The 21,742-nt window shown below is 36.5% G+C and overlaps 1 pseudogene; it reads right to left on the bottom strand.

Moving 5' to 3' along the window:
• Positions 1-17,727: 17,727 nt before the first annotated feature.
• LOC125411083 (M-phase phosphoprotein 6 pseudogene) lies at positions 17,728-18,211 on the bottom strand (annotated as a pseudogene).
• Between the last annotated feature and the right edge of the window lie 3,531 nt (positions 18,212-21,742).

The raw sequence follows: 21,742 nt of genomic DNA, 5'->3' as shown, positions 1-21,742 counted from the left end.
TTATGAGTACAAGACTATCATTTTTCTGTGATGAGCTATGAAGTTCAACCATAAATGAACATGGCTTGTTTAAACGTAGAAAACAAGCTTTATTTCAGCATAAAATTCCATAAAATGCAAAGGGAACAATATTTTATAAAACTATATCTGCATGCACACACACAAGTGTGTGTGTGTGTGTGTGTGTGTGTGTATGTGTGTGTGTGTGTGTATGTCTCTGTGTGTGTTATTTTTTATTTGGCCAGAATGAATTCCAATAGTTAATGGAAAAGACAAAAATCTTAATAGTTTCTTCCATTTCCTGGATGTTAGAGAAGGTAGGCATATAGTTCATCTAGTGAATACCATACAGTTTTGAGCAATGATAAATTTAAAATGTATAAAAATTGTAACTTCACTTCACATTTTCTCCAAATGATACTATTTAAGAACTATTTGTGTAGTATTTGTTAACTGAGAAAAAACTAATATTACTTTTATTTATTTTTTTTTTTAGTAAATTTTATTAAATTATAAAAGTTTCCATTTCCACCCCCCCTCCCAACACCCTCCCACTCCCCCCACTCCCCCTCCTCCTCCCTCTTCGTCCCACAGGGCAGTCAGGGTTTCCTGCCCTGTGGGAAGTTCCAGCTCCTTCCCCCTCCCTCCAGGTCCAGGAAGGTGAGTGTCCAAACAGACTGGATCCCCAAAATCCATTATATGTAGAGGAAACAGGTCCCAGTGTCATAGTCAATGGCTTTTCAGAAAGACTTCGGGTCAGCCACAGTCAGAGAATCCGGCCAAATTCGGAGAGTCTGGTTAGATCACGTCCTCTTTCAGTCCCAGTCCAACTGGCCTTGGTAAACTCTCATCAGATCCGTTCCCTTGTATCAGTGGGTGATAGCATCCCTCGCAGTACTGATTTCGTTTTTCATGTTCTTCCTCCTTCTGCTTCTCATTTGGACCTCGGGGGGCTCAGTCCGGTGCTGCAATATGGGTCACCGACTGTATCGCCGTCAACCTCCCTCAGGACCCAGCAATTCCACTCTTGGGAATATACCCTAAAGATTCCCGATCATACTACAAAAGCATTTGTTCTACTATGTTCATAGCAGCACTATTTGTAATAGCCAGAACCTGGAAACAGCCTAGGTGCCCCTCAATAGAAGAATGGTTAAAAAAGGTGTGGAACATATACACATTAGAGTTTTACTCAGCGGTAAAAAACAATGACATCTTGAATTTTGCATGCAAATGGATGGAAATAGAAAACGCTTTACTGAGTGAGGTAAGCCAGACCCAAAAAGAGGAACACGGTATGTATTCACTCATAAGTGGATTCTAACCATAATTAAAGGTCTTTGAGCCTATTATTCGTGATCCTAGAGAAGCTAAATAAGAAGATGAACCTAATATTACTTTTAAACAGGTACGATGAAAAATAGAAGCCCAGGGTTTGCGAAAATCAATCCAAACACTGGCTTTTAATTTATAGATTACAAATTCTTAAATTTTCCACATCTCACATTTCCCTAATAATATGGATTGCTTAAATCAACAAGTGTTAACTTAGTTTGCAAAGTGGGTAAGGTGCTATTTTAGGTGACAAGAATAAAGTGTGAGGAACTAATTTCCACAGTGATTCCAGGGTTAGTCCAGTGAGGTACTTGGCACAACTTGATGTAATATATTAGGTGTTGAAAAGTGGTGTGACAAAGGCTAAATTTGTCTAGGGGTGATGAGGAAAAGTAGAGGGACCTAACATTTAATGGAATGATTTTTTTTTAGAAAGCCCTTCTGGTGAGGTGATATTTAAGCAGAAATATGCAAAGGGGAAGGATAAAAGGCAGATGGATATACAGGCAGACAAGGAAGAGTCAGAAAATGCAAATTGCTCAAAGCAATAAAAGTAATTGTGGCAGAACAACAAGTTCTGCGATCTTGTGACCAATCAAAATGAAAGAACAGAAGAACATTAACTCTGAGAGAGAAAAAATCATATTTAATCTTGTTCATTTGCTTATTTGTAATTTCCTTCCTTAATGCTGATGTTGAGCCCATGTACCTTTTAAATTGGTATGTTTTTATAGAACTCTATAGGCAACAGTTGTTACTTAAATTAAATATACAATAATCATGAAAGATTTTTTTTGAGGGATTGCTTTTGCATAACATTTTCATTATTTTACTTTTCTGTATTTTAATTCCTGCATTTCTTGTTCCATTATATTTAAATTGCTTTTCCGAGTTTCATAATTAATGAAGATAATCCATGAAATATAATGAAATTACTATGGTCAAAGGAGGAAATCCAAACTAGGCTTCCTGTGCTCAGTGTTCTATTTGCTATTGGGTTTGTAATTGTCAAAGCAGTAAGGCAAGAAAATAAAGCAACACATATCGTTTGCAAAGATTAGGGCCTATTTGCAAGGTGTTTTTGACACATGACATAATTATGCACTAGAAAAACTAATAGTTACCTACCAAAATGCTGTAAACAAATTAGTCAATTTAATGTTTTTACAAAATACAAAACAAATATAAAAAGTTGGATTTCTATACAGAGTATTGTTTTATGTATTTATTTATTATGTAATTACATAATTAACTATATGATTTACTTTATACTGTTTTTATTTAGAAAAATAAGCAGGAAAATAAAGACATATGTAGAAATTAAAGTCACATGTATAATGTTATAGATGACTATATAAGTCAATTTAGCAAAATATAAGAATACCTGAGTAGTGAAAACTGCCAATTTTAGTCAAGAACTTAAAACAAAATAAACTTGTATACATTGCTAGGAATTCTTGACATACTGATGATATCTGATATTTTCCAGTTATCTCACAGAATTCATGCAATGAAATTAAAATCTCAGTTCTTGAATTAACAAATTGCAAATGCATTGAAATGCTGTTATTTTAAGATTAATTATGAAGTTATAGCAAGCAAGATGATATAATTTATACCTAAGCATAAACATCGATCAGCAGAAAAGAATAAAAATCAATAATACATCTATGCATATATCTCCATCGGCTTTCTTTTCACCTTGTTTTGGAAAATACTTTGACAAAAGCAACTTAAAGAAGAAAGGTTTTTATCCAGACTCTAGTCCATGACATCAGGGCGGTCGTAGCGACAGGAACTTGGGGACCTGCTTATAGTCACCCGCATTATAGAACGGAGAGAAGTGGATTAGTGCGCTTCTGTGCTCAGTTCTCTTTCTCTAGTTACTCAGCCCAGGACTCTAAGATAAAAGAATCTTGCACACAGTGCAACATTCACATGGTCCTGCCACATCAATTAATGCATTTCAGGTAGTCCCTAACAGACATTCTCAGAGGATTTTCTTGCAGGTGTTTCATGATTGTCTCAAGTTGAAAAAAATAAAGCTGACCATAATAATCCTCACTAATATCCATTAAGTTGCCAATATGTTCAATGGAAGTAAGGATGTTATTAAAATTCATTTTGAGTTACATTGTTTCCTTATAGTGTAAGCTGACATGACTCATGAACCTCTTGCTTCATCCCCTAAATACTTTGCTTATAGGCATGCACCAACACCACCAGTATCTTCGAAAGTGTTCTTAACCACCACATCCTAATATGGTCATTTCTAAGAGACTGTGTTAATTCAATGGCTATATACAATGTGCAATGAACAAATCAGTATTAATAACATTTCATTATTTTCAAGCATTTGTTTGTGCTTAGAATCTGTAACTTTTCTTTGAGCTTTCTTTAAATATTGATTAAAAAATGTGAACTATATACAAGAGTATCTATATAATAGGATAATCAGATTTGTTTCGAGTTTCAAACTTAAGATGAAGATTATTGCTTATAGATGAGGTAGTTTGGTTGCAAACCAAAAGTGTTATGGACATATCCCAGTGGCAAAGTGCATGCCTAGAATACATGAGGCCCTGTAGTCAACTTCCAACACTTTAAAAAAGGTTTTAAAACAAAGAGAGAAAATAAGGACCACAGACTGGAAGAAATTGTTTTTGAAATATACGCATTTATTACTTGCAATCCATACTTGAAATGAAAGGTGAAGATAATATGCTTGGATAACAAAATGAACCACCCAATAGAGCTCAACTTAGACCTCACAGAAAATAAACAACTGACCAAGAAGTACTTGAAAAGATTTCTTAAAGTTATTAGTATAGGGAAAGCTAAAATGCGTTGCAATATAACATTTCAGAAGTCGCATTTGTACCTGTTAAGACAGAAATGACACAAGCAAGCATGTGTTGTAACAGCTTAAGAAGATACCTAACATTATTGCACAATCCTAGATTCTACTCTTAGTGATTTTTCCCAAGTTAGGATATACAGGGCTACTAAAACTTTTATATAAGTACACAGGGCAATTTATTCATGTAAGTTCCAGACCAGAAATGTCTGTCAGTGTTCATGCCAATGATTAAAACATTATAATATTATCAATTCCAATAACCTCAGTTTTAAAGACAAATTCCTTAGTGTGCACAAAACACACACCTTTCTTTAAAATATGCAGAATGAGAGAAGCCAGATGCAACAGAGCGCTTACCTTACACTTGGGGAAAGACAGATTTATCTGCTGTGATCCAAGGCAGACCACAGATCTCCCAGAACTCCTGTTGGCAGGGAAGCAGATGCAAAGGACTTCAATGAAGCTTATAGATGATGAAAAATAGTAGGATGGTATATAGGTACATTCATTACTCAAGTTAGGTGTATAATTAATATACATATACACATACATATGTATATTTATCTTCTGATTAAAAGGAAAAGGCCACAAAAACATGGGCACATGTACACCTCTGCATCTATAATTCTTGATATTGGGTATGTATGGAGGCTGAAATGTAAGATTGAGATTATTGCTTATAGATAGTACATTTTTATTCCCTATTCTGCAATATAACATGACTACCTTAGCAAAAATTAGCTTTACCTAATGATTTTGACTTAAATACTAGATATTTTATCTTTAATTATTTGAAAAGACATAAATGACTTACTTCTGAAAATTTTGCTAACTCACAATTCACCATGATAATGTTTAAATAAAGCGTTATCATTCCATACAGCAACTACTAGGTGAGTTTTAAATATTTCATATTCATTAAATTTGCTTGTTTTCTTTTGTTGGAAATGAGTCTGTTGCACAAGTTTTAGGAGAGGGTACCTACCTGTTTTTTGCTATACAATGCAAACTTTTGCTTATAATGGACATGTTTCATGTTTAATTTGCCCAGTAGGTTTTCGATTGCCATATGTAGAGGATTCTGTAATTCCTCCTTCCCACTGTTCAGGCTCACCTGATCTACCCCTTTAAGAGCAATTGTTGGACTCACATAACATTTACAAAATTTCTTGGGATTGAAAGAGTTGGCAGAGTGTGACTGATGGCCTCAGACCTTTTCCCCCACACACATAGTCTATTGAAAATGTTGAGTTCAGTTTGGGGCTTAGTTATTGACAGGTGTATTTTTTTTTCTCTTCTTTAGTGCCAGTTAAGTACTTGAGTGTTCAGGTATGAAGCTAGTATTAAGATTCATATTTGAGAAAGAAACTTTTGAAGCCTTTAGTTACTGTGTCTAAGCCAATGTTCAAGTTCAGATTATCTAAGAATTCAATATTGAGAGTTATGGGCAATGACTTTTAGTGTGTATACCATTTTTTGCTACTTTCAATGCCTTTATGTATGTGACAGCATTTCTTACTTCACAGTGATTTAGGATAGAAGAGACTGCTCAATGATTATTTATAATGAAGAAGATTAAATTCTTTTGTCCTTGCATAACTTTAAGTATATCATGGTAATAGTTTTTAATTATTTGCATCTTTTTCTTCAGTTTTTGGCATGGACTTTCTCCCGTTTATGTAATATGACATCTGTTAAGAAGCCTATAAATATGTTTTTACTGTCTTTTAATTTCTATCATAATCACATACTTTTTTTGTAACTGAATATACTGGAATAGATAGTATTAATCTTGCCCCAACAACAATAGGGTCTCAATATATACACAGAACACAGGATCAAAAATAAATTCATCAGATTAGTATATTAATGACAAAACTGGCATCTTTTGCATTGTACAAAAAGGTGTTTCTCGTGAACACTAAAAAAACAAACAAAGAACAACAAAAACAAAAAGTCTTGGAGGCATAGAGATATTGCATGTAAAGAAATAGCAATTTGAATGATTGGTAATAATTTTGTATCATATCAAATATTTCTACCTCATTTATTTTTGCAAAACTAGAAGTGGAAACAATAAGTTCATTAACAAATAAATAAAATAAGCTCTATTGAAAGACATTTGGTGATACTTCTATGTATCATGTATCAAATTCATGATTTATTCCTACTTCATTTAGTAGGCTCCTTGTGATGGTAGTCAGTCTTAGATAATAAAAATACAATAAAGATTGTTTTATTCTGCACATAGTCACTGTGTAGTGTATTTTGCCACACAAAGACATTTTCATGTGAGTATATGTATTGTACAGTGAGAATTCCTTCTACACCACTTACCATCCTTTTTGACTCCTGCCTCCCATGAGTTTTGTTATTTCTCTGGCCAATTTTACTTACATTTTCTTAATAATCTGTGTTCCCTCACTATGCAACAATTTATTTTTCTGAATATTACAGATGAATCTCAAGCATTCCCACATGGTTAGTACCATCTGTTGTAACTATCAAAATGCTTGGGGGCTGCTTCTTTTTCAGTCTTTATTTACAATCCAAAATGAGCATTTGTAAATTTGTAAAGCTCTTAAACAAAAATATGACATTCTATGCTGGAGATGCAGGAAGGAAAATTCCTCTTTTAGATACAAGCAGGTTATCGTGTTCCATTTAGTAGTTCATAGGACTCAATTGTTTCAGGCTGTTTTGTAGTTCAACAATAAGACAATAAAACTTGTCTTAATAACCCCATACTATTATCTCTGTTGATTCAGCACAGACAAATTATGTTTTGTTTGATAGAGGCTTGATGTCGAGCATATTTACTGAATTTTAATGTTTGGAAATTAAATCATGTGCAGAATTTATGTATCTACTATTAATCAGAATACCTGATTAAGCTGAGCTCTGTTTAATTACTTTAAGGTCATCCCAGATAAAAGGAATATAGAGACATTGGTGTGATGTCAAGATTGCCAGATTGATTTGCTCGCTGGATCTTTGAGTTGGAGCTTGCAACGAAGCACTCACTAAAAGCAGTGACAGTTACATTCATGTCCACACTCTGTTTACTGCCATTTACATCACAAATGGATGTTCTTTCTTTAGTCAGTGCTACGATTTTTGGCAATCACTTTGATTCCTGTTCTGCCTTTGGATATCTTCCAGTGCTTTTCTTTGTATTTATTGTTTTCTCCACCTGCCCGAAAGTAGGGAAGTGAGCAGTGAGTAGAGAATGGGAAAGTGGAGGTGTATGCGGCAGCCAGAAGAGGTAGTTTATCATCTGTAGTTGAAGTTACTTGAAGTTGTGAGCTCTCCAGAGGAAAACAAAAGGACGAAAAGGAAGAGCCCAATCACATCCAAAATTCTAATGCATTATTTCCTTCTCAGTTGTGACATTTTTTTCAAGTGCCCCTCATTTTCAATTTGTTATGACTTAAGATAAATGAACATTGATTATTGAAGACTTAGAAATTCTTGAAGCTGATCACTGAGACTCAAATTTTAATTCTTGTAAAATTTTCCTTTTACTCAAGTTCTGACATTACTTCTCAGAACACATGGTTGGGGACCACTTAGTCTCTAGTCCCCTTGGTTCCAGAATCATTTCTTTATTTATAGGTTTAAATAGCTGGGTTTATGTATGACTGAATGATATATTGTTTTCACATTATTAACTTGGCTGATTTACAAGGAAGTAAATACTTTTTCCAATGCTAATATGTAACAACTCACTAAGCACTTAATAAAACTGGCCAACTTTAAAGAAGCAATTGAAGAACTAAATTTCTGTTAAAATGAAACTGAATTTAATTAGTATTTTGGAAAAAACTGAATTAAAATGAATCGTTGTGAGACCTTAACACTCTCTATAATCCACAATTTCAAAGTTACACATATTCTTCATCATCTTTTCTTTGAGTTTGTATTATCATACTAGGTCACCCAAGCCTCATATCTCATTAATCTGGAGTCTTTTTGCACTGATTCATCTTGCCTGAACTTGAGAAGAGTGTTAATTTTAAAGCAGTCCCATTCTAAAATCTCCTTGGTACTCTTTTTATTACCAATGTGTTTGATTACAAAACAATCACTTATTTTGTCCTCTGTGGCTAAGCTTTCTGCAAAAAAGAAAAATTCATTAATAAATTTATTGTTTCTATTTTTAAAACTCCACAGTCTTTTAAACAAATTATAAGTTTTGATTTTGTATTTTTATGGGATTTCTGTGAACAAACTAGTGATTCTCTGAATCTATATCTGATTCTTATGCCTTTTCTCAGACTCTTTTCCTTCTGTGTGTTTCTTTCCAATGTGTTTGTTTTGGCCTTGTCTTTTTATATTGTTTTTTTATTTTATTATTATCCCTTAAAAGTCTGTTTGTTTTCTAATGAGAGATAGGAAGAGGATGGATCCAGATAGGAGGGGAAAGAAGGAGAAACTGGGAGGAATACAAGAAAGAAAAATTGTAATTAGGATATACTATATTTTTTAAAATATTACTAGGGAATACATACAAAGTATTAATGTGTCTTAATTTTTATTTCAAGATAATTGGAATTTATATATAGGTCCTTTGATTCTGGGCCAACATTTTAGGTTTAGAGTAGTATACTACTCTATAGTAGACAGGTATAAGACAGGTATAAGGCTATTGTTTCTTTCCTCTGGACATTCAATCATTTCCTGTCAGCAAACCTGGATGAAGCTTTTGAGTAATGATACCATATAGCTTCATTTATCTTTATTTTCCCAGCCTGTATATGCACAGAGGCCATTTTTTGTTGATTAAGACTATAGTTTTTTGAATAAGAATGTCCCCCTAGGTCCTCTCATTTGAACACTTGCTCTCTAGTGAGTAGCATTATTTTTGGAGGTATAGAATTTCTGCTTTGCTGGAAAAAGTATGTCTGTCACTTGGGGTAGGCTTTGGACACTTACAGTTCACTCTCTCAGCCCTGTGTTTGAGGTTTGAAGTGGTGAGCGCTCACCTCTCTGCTCCCACCGAAGTATTTCTGCTTTGTCATCATTGTAGTGGCATTTCAATTATACTTTAATAAATAAAGACTGCCTGAAGATCTGAGAGTAAAACAGTCCCCCTGGTCAGCCTTACAGACCAGGTTATGGTAACACACACCTTTAAACACAGTTGCCACAATGATAAACACCTTTAATCCCACTAGCCACACTAGTTGCCATAGAAACCAGGTCATGCATATCTTTAATCTCATGCCTTTAATCCCAGCCCTAGAAAGTAATATAAAATGGGGGGATACAGCTCTCAGACACAGTCTCATTCTGAGATCCTGGAGGCAGGATCACCATTTCAGACTGAGGCCAAGGTAAGAACCAGTCGTTGACTGTTTGGCTTTTCAGATCTTCAAGTTGAGCACGAATTTCTGATCATTAGTTTTTATTAATCGTGTTTCACATCATGGTCCCTAACTTCTTGAAACTGTAAACTGTCTTAGTTATGGTGTCTATTGCTGTGAAGAGACACTGTGACCAATGCACATACTTTGAAAGGAAAGCATTTAACTGGGACTGCTTACAGCTCAATAGTTTAGTTCATTTTCCTCATGGGTGGAAGCATGACAGCATACAGACAGACATGATGCTGGAGAAGGAACTGAGAGTTTTACATCCCGATCTGTAGACAGAAGTCAGAGAGGTTAAACCACTGGGCCTGGCTTGAACATCTGAAACCTCAAAGCCCACCTTCAGTGACACACTTTCTCCAGCAAATGCAACAAAGATCACACTCTCTAACACTGTCACTTCTATGAATCTATGGAGGCCATTTTCATTCAGACTATCATATAAATCAAAGTAAACTTTTCTTCCTAATGTTTCTCTGGTCATAGTATCATCAAAGCAACAGAAAAATGTAAGCAGAGACCGTGTTTCATTTCCCAGACACCCAGACCTGAATGATCACACAGATCTATACTAATTATAGCACTGTTTGCCTGATGGTTCAGGCATATTTCTAGACAGCTCTTATATCTTAAATTAACCCATTACTATTGATCTGTGTACTGCCACTAGGCTGTTCCTTACTGATACCAGCGTGTTACTCCTACGGCAGTTACATGGCGTCTTTCCTCTCTCTCTGCTTGGATTTCCTACCTTGTTATATATATACCATATATACTATGGTATGCCATAGGCCAAAGAAGCAGCTTCTCTATTAATCAGTGTTAATAAAATATATTCGCAGCATACAAAAGGGAATCCCACATCATCTCCTCTTTTCTGTCTACATAAAATGGAAGGCTTTTTTTTTTTTTTTTTTTTTAGTAAATTTTATTAAATTATAAAAGTTTCCATTTCCGCCCCCCCCTCCCAACACCCTCCCACTCCCCCCACTCCCCCCCTCCTTCCCCTCCGTCCCCCAGGGCAGTCAGGGTTTCCTGCCCTGTGGGAAGCTCCAGCTCCCTCCCCCTCCCTCCAGGTCCAGGAAGGCAAGCGTCCAAACAGACTGGATCCCCAAAATCCAGCATATGCAGAGGAAACAGGTCCCAGTGTCATAGTCAATGGCTTTTCAGAAAGACCCCGGGCCAGCCACAGTCAGAGAATCCGGCCAAATTCCGAGAATCTGGCTAGATCACGTCCTCGTTCAGTCCCAGTCCGGCTGGCCCTGGTAAACTCTCATCAGATCCGTTCCCTTGTATCAGTGGGTGATAGCATCCCTCGCAGTATTGATTTCGTTTTTCATGTTCCTCCTCCTTCCGCTCCCCCTCCGGACCTCGGGGGGGCTCAATCCGGTGCTCCAATGTGGGCCTCCGACTGCATAGCCGTCCTTCGCCAGAGGAAGAATCTATGGTGATAAGCAAAATATACTTTAACATAGTAAAATTACATATATGAAACAGCTATTAAGCTCTTCAACATGGAAGAGGTATGTTCCCTGCTTCTATGAGCCATGCTCATTGACCCAGCTGCAGGGACTCAGCAGGTCTATGTTCCCATTAAGCAACTTGTAGCACTCTGCTCACAAACCCTAAGGGCTCTGTCATAGGTCTCTCGAAAACTCTAGAGTCATTCATGATGCCAGTATGAACCAGGAAGTCATTTCTTGAACTGTGCCTCTGCTTGCAGCCAGCAAACAGAGCCAATCTGGAGAAAAGAAAAAAAAAAGATGTGACTACCAAGAAGCTCACTTGACTCCTGTTTCTGTGGGTCTGGAAGTCCTCATGTTTTTTCTTAAGCTTTTTTAGATCTTATGTGGATCCATGCCCCATGTTGGGTGTCATTTGTAAACAAAGACTGTGTTTCATTTCCTGGCCACCCAGACCCAAATAATCCCATGAAAACTATATTAATTGCAACACTGTTTGGCCCATGTCTTGGACATATTCCCAGCAAGCTCTTATATCTTAATTTAATCCATTTCTGCTCACCTTTATAGACCTGGATGGTCGGGGGAGTACCTTGGACTTCCCATGGGGCAGGGAACCCTGATTGCTCTTAGGACTAGAAAGGGAGGGGAAGGGAGGGAGGGAGAGGGAAAAGGGAGGCGGGGAGGAGGTGGAAATTTTTAATAAATAAATTAATTAATTTTAAAAAAAGAAAAATAATAATTCATTTCTCTTAATCTGTGTATTGCCACTAGGCTCTGGCTTACCAGGGCTAGCATGTTACACCTATGGAGGTTACATGGCATATTTACTCTACCTCTGCTTGAATTTTCTTCCTTGCTATACGCTGTTGTACCATAGGCCAACACAACTTTATTAACCAATGGTAAGAAAACATATTTATAACATACAAAGGGGTTACAGTTCAGAGGTTTAGTTCGCTGTCATCATGACTAGAAACATGACAGCATGTAGACAGACATGGTGCTGGAGATGGAACTGAGAGTTCTGCATCCTGGTCTTCAGGTAGCATCTGGAGAGAATAAACCACACGGTCTGACTTGAACATCTGAAATCTCAAAGCCCACCCTCAGTGACACACTTTCTCCAAAGAAGCCACACCTACTGTAAAAGGCCACATCCCTTAATAGTGTCACTCCTATGAATGTATGGTTGGTATTTTCATTCAGGCTACCACATAAACAAAAATAAATTCTATCTTCCTTAGGGTTCTCTGGTCATGGTATCATCAAAGCAACAGGAGAAGAATACCAAGACTTCTACTTGCTTTTAGTGCTCATTAGAGAGGCAAAAGTGGATCACTACAAGGCAAGCTTGTACAGGTCACACAGAACTTCCTAGATGACTCATATATCGTAATTAAGTAGGTTTGCAAAGAGTTCATTAAACAATCGAAACCAAACCTCAGACCCCTCTCTTTTTCAACTCTGGATAACTTCAGTTTAGGCTGAGGGTTACCCACTTTCCGTCTCTTGTTAGAAAGCAAACAGGCTTCTAAGATATAATAATAGAAATAATTAATACAATACATAAAGACCAAAACAAGCCCATTGGAAACACACGTGAAAAGAAAGGAGCCTAAGAAAAGGTACTTAGAACGTATACAAAAGTGTGTTGCTAATCTTTCTCTATAGAGACCCTCATGTTATCTAAAGTCTCCTGAGACCTTGAAATTATCTGTCTAGGCTTGCAGAGATGACTCCTTGGGCAAAGTGCCTTTGCTGCACAGGCATGAAGAGCAGAGTTTGGATCCCCAGCATTTGCTTTAGAAACAACGCTTTAGTCATACTTGTTGTTGCAATGCTATTTAGGCAGAATAAGAGGATCTAGAGGTCACACCGATAAGCTTTGCTTGTTATTCAGTTTGCTCTAAGTTTACTGAAGTGTCCTGTCTCAAAATATAAGGTGGATTAAGATAGAGGAAGGTACCTAAAATCAACCTTCTGTCTCTGGGCAAGGAATCCACATGCATGGGTAAGCATATTTGCATACATGTGGACACACACATAATACAAAAGTGATTAATTAGTAATTAATTGATGAGATTATATACCTATGCCCCTGGGAATGACAAAGTTTTATCAAGGATAACATGTTCTCATATAATCTTGAAAGGCTAAATTTCTAAATCTTTAATGTTGTAAGAGTATCTCTTTCCAAATCTGTTTTACATGAGGACAGGTGCTCCTGTGATCATGACCTCGGGATCTATTCTTTTCCACTCCCTTTTCATTCATAATATTCCAAAGTGTTAGTGTAGATACTATGCTCATAGTAAGTTGTAGGCAAGGTAACTTGGGAAGCAAAAGTTTAATAACTGTCAAATTATGGCCAAGTCACTTCTCTCCACTTATTGTTGAAAATATATTTCAACAGCTTCTAATTGTCTATAAAACAAAATTCAAGCTCTTTATGTTATGCTATTAAAGTCATGCTCATAAAGACCTACAGCACCTAATATATTTCCTATAACCAAATTTTGCTTGCAGCCCCCCTCTTTGAAGTCTTTTTTTCAATCCTCACTTCTTTCACATACATTTGTGTCTCCATTGCCCACTCCTCCTGTATATCCAAATACTCATTTAATGCTTATTCTACAAAACTTCTTTGAGTAATATACCTCCCTGCAACTTTTAGAAAATGCATTATTTCAATTTTTATTATTTTTTTCTTTTTAAACTTTATGTGTTCATGTTTTCTGATGGGAACTCTTGAGGAAGCAGATGACTTATGAAACTACGACCCTAGCATCTTTTCAAAAATACTTTACGGTATTATTGGATGAAAAATGAGTGACTGCCAAATTAGAACTTTTCGTTGTGAGCAGACAAAACAAAGGCCTAGAGGATTAAGATGGATACAAGGAAAGTCATAGGCAGTCATATTTGCAAATTGGCTAGAAATATTTTTAAAACTTGGGCAATGAGTACTCACTGAAGTTAGTTTCCTACTAAGGATAGTGTGCTATTAGCCTGGAAACAGGGCCCTTTCTTCCTTATTGGTTGAATTTCAAAGAAATGGCTTTGGCTAAGGAATAAAAGAGAGAGAAAAAAGAAACCGCTCACTCCTAGTGTATTATTTAGATTTATGTTGTTGATCAATATCAAATAAGGAGAAAGGGTTAATTTTGGCTTATGGTTACTGACAGTTAGGGTACATAATGGTCACAAAGGCACATTTTTCAGGTAGATGGAACAGGAAACTGGATGATCACATTTCTGCCACATGTAGGAAAGAGGGAACAAGAAGAGGGAAGAAGCATAGCCTATCCAAGCCTTCTCCTAGAAACATTCTTTCTTTAGCAAAGCTTCATATCTTAATAATTATAGATCTCTCCAAACTATGTTTTCATCTGCAGACCAAATGTTCAAATACTTCAGAATACTGGGAACATTTCTTATTTAAATCATAGCACTTGATTTTTAGCTCTAGCAGGACTTCAATAAAAGAGAAATCTTAATACATAGAGACACTAAGGGATTAGGGATTAATACGGCGCTAGTGAAATTCCCAATAATTCACAAGGATGTTCACAGCTAAAACTCCTAGCAGTAGTGTAGAGGGTGTCTGAACTAGCTTTTCCCTGTAATCAGATTGGTGAATACCTCAGTAAGCAAGTGATGGAACTAAATGCAGAAATCCACAACCAAGCACCGGGCTGAGCTCTGAAAATCTAATCAAATAGAAAGAGAAGGAAATATATGAGCAAGGGAGGTCAAGATCATTCTAAAGAAATCTCAGTTGACCTACGCTCTTGGAAAGTCATGAACTCCAGACTGACAGCTGTGGAACCTCCATGGATCAATCTAGGCCCTTCATGTGTGGAAGGCAGTGGTGAAGCTTGGACTATCTGCGATGCATCTGACAGTAGGACCAGGATCTATCACTGGAGCATTAGCTAGTTTATTGGAGCCCATTCCCTATGATGGGATGCCATGTTCAGTCTTAATGCAGGGGAGAGAGACTTGGTCCTGCCCCAACTTAATGTGCCAGACTTTGTTGACTACCCATGGAAGCCTTTACCCGTTGGGAGGAGTGGTGGGGGTGATCTGGGGGTGGGGGGCAGTAGAAAGAGTGTGGGAGAGAACTGTGAAATGTGAAAAGAAAATAAAAATACATTAAAAGAAATGAAAAGATAAAAAGGTTTATCTCTCTAAAGAGAAGAATCAACATGAAATAGTTTTTATTGTCATTGTTATTCTTTTTATAAGGTAGAATGCTAAATCATACATTTAAAGATCATATTTTTCACAAATCTATGTCATTATAATTTGTTTTCATTCATTCTTATCTTCTACTACTTTTCCCCTGTACCCTCTTCACCTCTGTTGTTGGTACTCTTCCTGAAGCCCAAATATTTCACACTAAAGTAAATATTCTAAGGATAGAAATCAAGTCTTGAGGCAGAAAGATGTTGTCTAAAGTTGGACCACACTTGGGAAATTTTAAGGCCATTTTATCTATGAAATTATGTTTTGAATTATATTATCATACCAAGGCATTTAACTGTAAGAATATAGTCAGAATCTAAGTATTGCTCTCAGGCCATAATATCTAGAGCAGACCTTTTCTTCTTACACACACAAGGCTACAGCAATCCTGCTGAAACATTGCCATTGCCTGTATGGCCCCAGTTAACAGTTTTTGTGGAATCGGGATTTCTCTCCTGGAAAAGCCAGGTTCTATTCATATATCACACCCTCTTCTGTCTCTTGAAAGAAAATCAGAAACCCTGGTTAAAGAAGTGAAATATTTCACTACAATGAACTATCTCTCATAACAGATAAGTATGAGAAAAGACCCAATTTCTGTCATGTGGTCTCAGAATCCTTTTCAGAGATCCTGTCATTCTTCATTTCTCTGGTGCTGGGCCCTGACTCTCCTTGGAGCTCCTATCATGTTACCACTCCATCTATCAATGAACTTGATACCTTTTCTAATAAACTTTTTACTTTCAGTTGTCCATCTCATTGTCCATTGTGACCCCTCCTCTTCTGAATCCTTTCACTAATGAGATTTTGGAGGTAGTGCTTGTGTTTAGAGATAATTCATAAATTTTAGAAACGTAATAATGCTGAAAGTCCTCAGATTCAGTCTATTCATGTGGGAAATCCTTTTAGTTCATCTCTGAGAGTTGACCACTCACAAAATTTCCTTTCAGATATGCTCCTACTTGCAGTTGTAAGTTACCCCTGAAACATTTACTGTCTCTATATCACTCTGACTTTAAATTATTTCTGTATTCAGTTATTATTATTTTGAAAAAGCTACTGTCTAAAACAGAGAAATTGTGGGTGAGAATTGAACAATTCTTTTTTTATTTTCAGAATAAAGATAATATTGTTATAATCATATAACAATCTATATAGTTATAGATTTTTGAATTTGGGAGAATACGTACATAACTTATTTCCTTGGAGAATGTTCTTGTAATGTATATTCGAGAGGTGTATTTAGCAATTACGTGAAAAATAATACAACTTAGTCATGTGGTAAGTTCCAGGATAGCCTGGGCTACCAAGAGAAACCTGCCTCAAGACAAATATGAGTAGAAAACAAAACAATGCAGAAGAAAACCCCTTTTTCACCATGAAAAATTAATCTTCATTTTTACTTAATAAACTACAAATGTCTGTGGTACAAAAAGTTTCTTCAAAAGTGAGCAGAATCCCAGCTTTTACAGGATCAGTTTCTAGGAGACTATCTCTATTTCCTTGATCACAGGCCTACCTGAGTATTCTTGACTGGATTGCAAAATCAATACCTAACTCACTGAGCTGAGGTCACACACAACTGTAGTCCACAGAGATCCAGAGAATGACAAAGCTTTTACTTATCACTGGTAACAAGATTTCAGAAGTTCTCAGCATAGACAGTCAGACAGACAGAAAGACAGATAGACAATTAAATTCTATCAAGGTGTGCCCTAAAAAAATGATAATTGTTTTTGACCAACACAAGGAAACCTTTTGTGGTTTTATCTTAGATATCAGTATATTCTCAATTAATGGCTGGTCTTTATAAGTTATTATTTGCAAAATGCTTGATTACTAAGACTAAAATTATTTCAAAGTGTAAAAGAGCAAAAAAGTATACGAAAACCGATGTTTACAGAATGTTAGGAAAAAGACCCAACTGACTGCTTTAAATAAATAAAAACTACAAGACTGTAGATTAGAAAGACCCAGCAACATGTAGACATTTCAGGTTGGGGAGACAAATCTGCTCCTGATGAATCACTTTTTCAAAATTCTTAAATATTTGTTTCCAAAATGAATGTACGAATTGACTTGGCATAGTTAAAAAGGTAAATAATAAATATAAGGGTAGTTGAAGCAATGGCAATATTAGTTTATAACAGTCATTCCAGGGCAATAACTAGAGAGCTGTTCATATGTGTCCAGTCTTTGTGTATGTAAACAAAATCAAAATCAGGTATAAAATATCGGAAGTGGCTTGTGCCCACACATTTTAAGACCCCGGAGAATGTGTTTAAAAGGATGTATAAGATCTATTACACATCTGTCTCAAGAACAGAACATTTCCAAAGTTATTATTTCTTTCACAGGTATTGGGATATTAGCCACTGTAGACACCACAAGGATAATTTTAACCATACTGTACTCACAGACATCTGTTGTATCTGAGGTATCCATTTTAATCTTGGGGCTTTCAGAACATGTTTGTTTTACTGAGGTTTATAGTTCCATTTTTATTCTTTGTAATCGGTTCGGTCCCTCTTCTTGGCAACCTTTTTTCCAATAGTTCCCATCAAAGTCTCATATCTTCTTGACATTTCTTTATTTGACGTATCAAGCTCCACTAGCTCATCTTCTTTTGCTGCTGTTTTGTTCTTAGACTTCATCTAAAGCATTAACTTCTCAAGTTCAGGATTAAATCTTCTGAATGGCATCTTTACATAGAGAAAGAACATCTTCATTCACATAGTGAGAAGCTTTGCTCTTTGGTGATGAAACTCTTTCTCCTTGAGCTCTGGAAAATCCAGGCACCAGTGCTCACCACTGATCATCTACTTTCCCTCCTTTTCCAGTTATTTCTTGGTTTCCAAGTCCAGGGCCCTTTGCAAGAACTTCATGAACAGCAGATCCTAGGATAATTTAGTTTTGCGCTCAGATGCCATGTTGGGTACAGTTCCAGGGATTAGCCACACCGCTGCACTGAAAACTACTTTTATAATGCTTAAAATGTTTCATAAACTATTTCCCTTCCCCCCAGCTATGATTAATATTGAACATCAAGGCAAGAAGATGAAAAAGTCAGGACATTTCTTTGGCTTTATGGATCATCACTGTTTTCAGTAAAGTGGCTAACTGGTGTTGGTTTCATTTACCAGTTAAATACTGTTGTGTGCCTTAGATACCAAGTGAACACATCTAGGGAAATTTACCAGGTTGTTATAGCCTGCTCCAAATCCCCATGTAACATGCAGTTAAATTTGCCTTGCTAATATACACTTTAAGAATTCCAGTAACAATTATAGGAATGGTGACTGTGGTCATGGGTTTGAGTCTTTACAGGTTCATGTTTTTGAGCTCTTGATCCCAGATGGTGACATTTTTGTGGGGGAGGGCGGGAGTTACACATGTCTTGTGGAAATATGCCATAGCTTCAGCACAAGTTCAGGGCACTCCGTTGCTTAGTGCTTGTCTAACTCTCCACGTTCTGATCCTGCAGTCCACTGCAACCCCTCCATGAGCCAGGAAAGAGCTTCACACACCTATGATCATGGTGATCATGGTGTTTAATTGCAGAGGCAGAAAATCAGCTAATACAAGAATATCCAATGTTAACTCTCTCTCCTTTCTCCCTCTCCCTCTCCCTCTCCCTCTCTCTCTCTCTTTCCCTCTCTCTCTCTCTCTCTCTCTCTCTCACACACACACACACACACACACACACACACACACAGAGAGAGAGAGAGAGAGAGAGAGAGAGAGAGAGAGAGAGAGAGAGAGAGACATGCACACACACCATTTCAATTAAAATGCAATTTTTCCCAGTCATGGAAACAGAAATTGAGATAATTCTCTCCTTGTGTTAAACTGTGCTGAAACCAAGCAAAACTGATTTAGCTACTTGCTTTAGGCTATAACTGCTTCTAGAAGATAAGAGAATGAACCAGCTAAACGGATTACTTATCAGGACTAACAGCTTCCTGATCAAGACTTGCTTCAAGACCCTTGGCTCTTTGTGCCCAGCAATGTAAAGTTATGATATCTAAGCAGTCTCGTTCATTTTAAGTTTTGTAAATCTCCTAGAAAAACCAATGAGTATGGGTCCTGAAACTACAAAAAAACTATCTTGCCTTGATATTCTAATATGAGGTGACTGGAACACTGTTTAGTTTGTGCTCCTCATTTATTAAACCGACAGAACTGTCTTTGACTAGCAACACTTCCTGGTAGCCTTCTGGAGAGTCATTTGGGAAAGCCCCACTCACGGACTGTATCTTTCCCATACTGGGGCAGTCATACTCTACCTCTTTAATTTCTCAACCATTTTAGGCTAAGTGTATAGAAGAATTTTCTGATAACTTTTAACAGTAATCCTTTACATAAAATGACTGCCTTTTTTGTTTGTTTCCTAATTGACAATATATGCCGATATGTATCCTGAGCCACCAGGTGCTCTGAGTTACCAGTCACTCTGATGAGGCTCCAGTTACTGGGACTCATTAGAACATACCTTCACCATTATATTGACAGTCAACTAAACTTTCTCAACAATAGTTTTAAAAATTTCTTTGTCTTGACATATGTTAAAATAGATCCAGAAATGTCAACTGATTTCTGATGTTTCTTTGTCCAGGGCAATTTATGACCTATTCTAGTAACCCCGAATTGTGACACTATCTCTTTTCAACAGATCAACTACTGTGGATCCAGTTCTCATCATTGTCATCATATAATAATTACAAACAGACTCTATGTAACTAAAATTATAATTGTAGTTTTATAAGTATGTTGAATCAATAGCATCATGCAATAAATATTAAATTTATAAATACTCTTTAGTTACTACAGGATTTCTGGAGCTTGTTGCTTCTATGATAATAGAACAAAAAGCCTTAGCAAACTAAAATACGTCCCCTGTCTGAATGAATTTTACAAATGTAAAGTAACAGATATATACTTAAGGATAGAGCAGTGTGTTAGAATGCCGAATATATTCTAAAAAAGCAGAAGGCAAGCCTTAAAATCCTTTGGCATTTGGGTCAATAAATTATCTTGAATACAGTTATATTGTTGCAGCTAAAGATATAAGGTCTTGCCACATTGAATATTATCGGCTGCCCATACAAACTACGCATTCAAATATTTTCATTTCTGAGACTGTGCTTATATTCCTACAACTTTCGGCTGACCTGTGGCCACAGTTGCGGTCATTAGTATCAGAGCCTGAGCCGGAGAAAGGCATGTGAGCAGAGATAAAACTCCATTCTGCCTGTGACTTCTTGTTGGCAATCCAGACAAGCATTTGTTAGAAAACAGGCTTTGCTTTTCATGTGTCATCTGCACAGGGAAGAGATAAGCTCAGCATGGACTATAAATTGGTAAATGTGCTATTTACTATGATAACAAATGGTTTCTAAGAGATTACTATGCCAAAATGTGACTTATTAACTTCACTAAATTCTACAAAATGTACTATGGTTTTCATTGCTAAATCTTTGCAATGTATATATACACAACATTACATATAAATATTTAAATACAGACACAAATATGTAGATAGATATTTCAGATTGGTATAAACTTACTAGCAATTTTATTAAAAGTATATGCATGTTCTGTGCGTATATTGAGTTGTACATGAATACCTAGCTGCTAATCCTGTATGTAACAGAAACATAGAGATCAAAATTTATATTTGTTGTGACGGCCTCACCCCCAAATTCCAACCAAAATAGGAAAAAAATGGGCAAGGGAAAATCACAATGTATGAGAGAGGACTTTTAGTCTTTAAATTCTCAACCTTAAAGTGACTGAACGAAGATTTTCAGTAAATAAGTTTTGATTCAGCCATTAATATCAAATGAAACTCCTTAGGAGGCTGGCATTGCTGGAGGCATTGTTCAAGATAGAACTTCCTCTGTTTCCTCAGGGCACATGTTGTTAGCAATCAGAGGCAGTTAACAGGCTTTCTGCTGGGTTCTTCCCTGGCCAGAACTCTGGAAACATTGGAGTAGCTCTTCAAGAAACCCTTGATTAGAATTCCTCACAGTAGTCCAGCATGGAGGGCAGGAAGAGCAAACCCCGCTGTGACCAGGCTGTGTATGAGAACAAGGTCGCTGATTAAGAAAGAGAAAAAAGTCCCTCCTTTAGCATTGAAACTAATCTTGCAGAAACACAATGACTTACCAGTCGATAACTAAACAGTCCTTTGTTCTTATTCATCTTAGTTACTCAAAAAGAAATGATAGTAAGATTAGTAATACTGGTAAGCCTGCATGTAATTTTATTTCTCTTTGAAAATCTCCCTATAATTTTAATTCATTTTGGAAAATCTATCATGCATGACTACAGTAATAAAAGTCACAGACTGCAAATTCATAAGCAGTGCTTTAAACTGGTTAGACTATTTCAGTAACTCATGAGTGAAAAAATGCATTTCATTTCTCTGTCCTGCTCTGGGTCTCCTGGGCAGTTCTAAG

Source organism: Myodes glareolus, chromosome 25 (genome assembly GCF_982192425.1).
Source record: "Myodes glareolus chromosome 25, mMyoGla1.1, whole genome shotgun sequence".
Taxonomy (NCBI): domain Eukaryota; kingdom Metazoa; phylum Chordata; class Mammalia; order Rodentia; family Cricetidae; genus Myodes; species Myodes glareolus.
Note: the sequence above shows the minus strand (reverse complement) of the source record. Positions and strands in the feature narration are given on the sequence as shown.